The sequence below is a fragment of the Cicer arietinum genome, chromosome 8, assembly GCF_000331145.2.
Source record: "Cicer arietinum cultivar CDC Frontier isolate Library 1 chromosome 8, Cicar.CDCFrontier_v2.0, whole genome shotgun sequence".
Lineage (NCBI taxonomy): Eukaryota > Viridiplantae > Streptophyta > Magnoliopsida > Fabales > Fabaceae > Cicer > Cicer arietinum.
In genome coordinates, this window is record NC_021167.2 from 20,501,045 (window position 1) to 20,507,594 (window position 6,550).

Genomic DNA, 6,550 nt, shown 5'->3' on the forward strand with positions numbered 1-6,550 from the left:
ATAATCCCAGAAAGAGATCTAATTGAAATAAAGGAATGCATATTACAACGCTTTTTTTAAAAAGCGCCGTAAAACTATTACAACAAGCAGCACCTTTTTAGAAGAGATTTACATCACTTTTTTTTATTTTAAAGAGCGCTGTTGTATCTTTTTACAGCGCTGGATACTACAGCGCTTAATTTTTTGAAAAAGCGCTATAAATGGCTTAAAAAAAGCGCTGTAAAATACCATTTTTCGCGTAGTGACATAACTCAAATATTCAAAGAAACTCATATTTTCATCTCCAACAACATCAAATTCATCAAATAAAGAATGAAAATATGAGTTTATTTAAATATTTAAGTTATGAATTTGATGAAATTTGCATTATATTGAAAATGATAATTAATTTTATGGATTTTGTTTAAAAATTTTCATAATTTTTTTGAAGTTTTGTAAAAAATAGGATAACATATTGTTGACATTTTAAAACATAAAAGATCAAATTATCACTTAAAATTAAAATAAATTACCAAATCGGAAAAAAAAAAATAAAGGACTAAAACTTTAACTGAATTAAGGTGAGGGACCGCGAGTGCTATTTAACCTATATTATGTTCAGACTCACACTAACATAGTTCAAGCCCAATATGGAGACGAGTGTCTCTTGTTTGACCCAATCCAATCAGATAACATCACAAAACCTTCTTGAAACTAAGGCAAACTGCATATGATGAAGAAATTTGAGGTGATAGTCTATAGTAAACCACCTGGACCTCTTAACATGACCTCTAGATGGACAAAAAGATAATCTGGTAATAACAGACACGATATGTAACACCCAAATTTTTATAATAAACTATTTTATTAATGAAAATAGAATTTTAAATAATTAATTTGGTGTTAAAGTTATTTTATAATTAATTTTATGATTAGTTTTCTTTATATGTGTGTTAATCTTGTACATATTTTACTAAATAAGTAATATAAATAACAAATATTATATTTTATATATTTTTCTAAAAATATTAGTATTTTGGTGTAATATTTAAAGAATAAGATTTTAGGCGATTTTATGTGTATATGCATGTACATAGCTAATGTGATATTTTCGTGTGTTTGACTGATGTTATGTCTGCACATAATTATATTTTAATTATTTCTAACTATTTTCTATTTTTAGTTATTTATTTTATAAATAACCATCTTGAGATATTAGTAATACTGCGATTGATTTCTTTTACTTTTATATATTTCATATGACATGATGATTTTATGCATATTTATTGTGATTTAGTAATTAATATAAATTCTTGATGTTATATTTATTTGTTTTGTCTATTCTATAAAGATAGTAGTGATTTTATGCGACTATTTTGTAAAATATTATAGTAATAATTATAGTTATTATTTTGAATATTAGTGTTTTGGTTATTAATGTATTTTAAAAGATTAATTATTTTATTTTTTAAAATATTAGTTTTGAAATATTAGTAATATTTTTATAATGAAATTGTCTTGAAAAAAATGCAAAAGAAATTAGTTTTGTTAATTATTGGTATTATTTAAAAATAATAAAATAAATAAAAGTAGTAAAATGTGTTTTATGGGCTAATCCTTTATCCAAGAGTAAAATCTAATTAAATAATAATAAAATAATAATAAGAAGAAAAAAATGAAAAAGGTGTGACCTCTCTACGCCTTGATCTTCTTCGTAAGCCTCCAACTCCATGATCCATTTCCTTTTCACCTTATCTCTTTAACCATGACCATTATAGTGAATGTCGTACAAAACTGAGATCTCATTTGTGATCGTTATGATCTCTTCTTTTATTCCCAACTTGAAGCGCAAATTGAAACACCCTATTCCTCTTTGTAAAAAATCACACATCCATCTTTTGATCAAGATTTTGGCCATCACGACTATTATCAATGAAAACCGAGACCATATTTGGACTCCACGAAACACCATCTTCCTTTACCTATGTTTGAAATCACCAACCGTTACACTTAAAAAAATTTCCAACCTCGTCATTGTTGTTTTATCGAATTATGGCGAGCACGTTCATCTTCCTAAAAACTGACAACGTTTTTGGACTCCTCTCGTCAAAACCTTCAAGAAGCAATACTCATTTGCGTGTTTCAGTGAAGTCTGCGTTGGACCTTGTCGGCACTCCAAGCGTCGGTTAAACCTTTTCTAATAACTTGTTTTATGTCGTTTTGAATATGTTTCTTCACCTAATATTTTTATTAATTATGTAACATTGATTTTTATGCTATGTGTAAATTATTAGTCATATTTCATTAACTCTACCAATTCATCGATGCTTTTAGACTTGTTCGTAACATGTTGTCGACATGTCATGGTTGCTGAAAATTATTCTAATTCTTATATCTTATGAAAGCGTCAGATTAAGGTAAGGGGTGATATAGTGTTTGAATTCACAAGTATAATATATTTTGAGATGAATAGAAAAACCATATTTTCCAACGATTCATTTGGGACTTGCAACGTACGGTAGTAGCTCTTTGAGAGATAAATCAATTAATGTGAAAATATGAGGATTGTGAGATTAAAATGTTAAATATAAATGTTTATAAGGTGTTGATTGATTTAATTTTCGATAATTGTGTGGTATTTTATATTATTGTGATGTTGGATGTCGAATGAAATTCTATGCATGTGTTTGATTAGACGCAATTATGTGATACGATTATAAAAGATAAATGTATTGTATGATATATGCTTATGTAATGATAATGATGATGTTTGATTAATGATAGTGATGTTATAAACTTGTGATGAGTTTATATGATGATTATGATTATGTATGATTAATGATGTTATAAATTTGTGAGAAGAATTTTGAAGTAACCCCATAGTTGATGAAATAGTGATGATGCTCTTAATGGAGTAGCCTAGGCCAACGAGGTGAGAGAATATATGATAATTTTTAAAGCGGAGATTATTTTTTCATCATATAGGTAGGGTCTGACAAGCCTAGTGATTTTGAGGAAATACAACTGAATGAGCTTTATCGTGGCGGGCTACTGTTGAGCCTTAAGTAAGGAAAGATTGTTAGACCTTGAAGGTAGTCGGGTAGGGAATTCCTAGGTGATTTGGAGGTAGCATTCCAAATGTCGGAGCTACCATGCAACACACGTTTACCTCGACTGTCGCGTATATGCGTCTCGGGTTGAGTTGAGAGGATTATGAGGACATAGTCAATTTGAATTATCCGTCCACTCGCGTGGTCGCATAGTATCAAACCTCATAACCAAGTACTTTAGAGTTAGAATGGTACCAAATTGTGAAGTAGAGTATAAGCTCATGCGTAACATTGTATTTTCTTGTGATTGTTTTGCTGTGATTAATATGTATCGTGTGCGATAATAACTTCTCTTAGATGATTTGATGTTATAGTGAAATATATTGATTTTTCTTTAGTAATTTTGACTTTATAATATGACATTTTTCTTTTGAAGAATGTTTGTATAACGATATGGTTTATTCATGATTAATTGAGTGTTCTTCTTACTTACATTATATTATCAACATGATTTCAAAACTCACCCCCTCGTTGTCTGTGTTTGACTAGTTTATCCCTGTATTTGTGAAATTGCAGTTATTATAGATTAATGAGTCTTGAAATTCATGTTTGGGAGAAGTCCTACTTTAATAGGTGATATCAGAATGAGAGTTATAAATTATATTTTAATTATTTAATTAGAAACCACTTTTGTATGAAAATCTTATAAATACTAGTAAGTTTTTGGATTTAAATTAAGAAATTATAGTTAAATCGAGTTTATGGAGATTGCATTGTTTTATAGAAGGATTTTTTTTAAAATATCCTATTTATATTTTGAGAAATGTGATATCCTAAATGACTCATAAAAGTTTTTTTTTAAAGAGTTTTTATTTATCAACTGCAAATTTTATAGAATTATAATATAAATTACTATATATATTATTTTGGGGTTTAGGGTGTCACACGATAGATTACCTATGCACTCATTCTAAGTCATTTGTTGAAAATCACACTGCGATCACGACCCCTAGGCACTCACCTTTGTTTGATTACAAGAACACACATCCAATATTATAAGGTGATCTGAATATCACAGACCCCCTCTTTGATGTTCACAATAGGAATATTCTAGAAACTCTATAAGGATTTTCTATATAAATAAGACCTATTAGATTGTAAAGGTACACAAATTCTAACCTAAAAAACCTCTGATTCTTTGATAAATTCTTACTTGATTGTTGGAGTGTGTGCAAGTACACCCCTTCCACAGACTGCTGGCAGAAGGAATCAATAGCCTCTACCATCCATCGCTCACTGCCGTATCCAGAGTCAAGTTCTTGTATTTAGTATCTGTGGTACTGAATAGTGACACTGTTTGTGCAGATTTCCATTAGCATATACTTATCGGATATTCTCAAACATGACCCATGGCTCTCAAAAATGATAGTCGATCCCACTCCTTCTGTTGATCCATCATCGATGCTTGAATTTCCCATTCAACCACAACAAGAAGTGGAGGGAGACACTATGAAACTCCTCCACACATTGGTCGTATGGCTGATTTTCTAGGAAATCGTCTAATTTACGATGAACGTAATTATGATAAAGCCGAGCAACATAATATATTTCAACAATTGTTCTAAGATTCATGTTCCTACACTACAATAATAAATTTGCAACATTGAACAAGGAGACGAATTAGCGCATCTTTTGAAGTTAGCTAAGCTAATTATATGGGACAAAGCTCCAATGGCTCACAAAATCATTGAAAGACATTTTGAGTATCAATGGACTTGATATAGGAAATTTGATATACATATTAAGAATGTCACTGTCTTAGTCACCATGGCCTTTCAAATTCGTAGAAGACAATTTCCAATAATTGTCTGTTTTGCAATGGCCAATTATATGTCGCCATGTTTAGAGTCAACAGCAAAATAGGTATGAAAATATTGATACATGACAAAGACAAATTACTATTGAAAAGTACTACCAATGTTGTCTTCATGGAAGTGTTTCGCAAGGTATGTTGTTTAATTAAAGTTTAATGAAATTATTTTCAAGGCAACATTTCAGTTTTTGTCATTTTCATTTTTCTGTCAAATTTCTGCATATTATAACATATTTATTTTTAAAAACAATTTTCATTTTTCTCAAATCCACTAATTAATCATTGTCATTAGCATGAATAAATTTAATATATCTAAGTTTATAGACCTTAACCTCTCAATTTTTCACACAATAATTGAAGAAATTCTAAACATGAAAAAGACGAGTTGTTAATTTTATTTTAGATCAATAAAAATTAAAATATCCATTTAATTTAAACCAAATAAAAAAATTATTTTATCAACTTCCTCAATAAATGAAGTCATTACGATTACAAACAAATAAGTGGTTGTGTAACCAAAAGAATGAAACCCTAAAACCAAGACTCTTGAACTTTTTCATCCCAAGACAAAATCTAGCTGATCATAATTATGGATGCTAGTGAAGAATTCTCTCAACAATACTAACAATAGAATTAAAAAATAGCATAGCCTCCAACTGCATTTAGTCGTTCTACTTGCTTCTTCAACTACTAGATCAACTAACATACCTCGCTGGACTACTAGATCAACTTATATACCTCGCTGGCATCACTGTCAAGGAGGAAATACGGATTGACATTCATCTGTCCAGTCCAAAAATAAATGTCATCTCCAAATAACAAACACAATTCAAAATAGTATATATATATATATATATATATATATAAAACATAATTGTAAATCAGAAATTAACATCATCATATAATCAGTTAAACAAGTACTACACATTAACGTAATTAACCAACAACCATGATGCACAAATACCTATTTGTTAGTGACATGCCAATGCACTTTGAGTTATCATTAAAATACTAAATATAGTGAAACCACTACGCCAAAAATGACATTTAACAGCGCCCATTTTACAGCGCTTGCTAAACACAAGCGCTGTTGTAATTATATTTTAAAAATAACGGAACCTATTACAGCGCTTTTGATGCAAAGCGCTGTAAAACAAGCGCTGTAGTAGGTCATATAACGTTTGCGCATCACGTTATAAGGCTTTTACAGCGCTTGTCAAAAAAGCGCTGTAAAAGGAAGCGCTTTCGCGAATCAGTTACAGCGCTTTTTTCACAAGCGCTGTAAAACACATGCGCTTTCATTGAATTTAACTACCTATTACAGCGCGTTTTTCACAAGCGCTGTAAAACACATGCGCTTTCATTGAATTTAACTACCTATTACAGCGCGTTTTTCACAAGCGCTGTAAAATACATCTTTAAAATAATTATATACGTTGGAAACCCTCATATCCTCTACATCTTTCAAATAATTATATACGTTGGGAACCCTAATATCCTCTACGTACTGTACATCGCTTTTTTCACAAGCGCTGTAAAATACATCTTTCAAATAGTTATATACGTTGGAAACCCTCATATCCTGTACATCTTTCAAATAATTATATACGTTGGGAACCCTAATATCCTCTACGTACTGTGCGGCCAT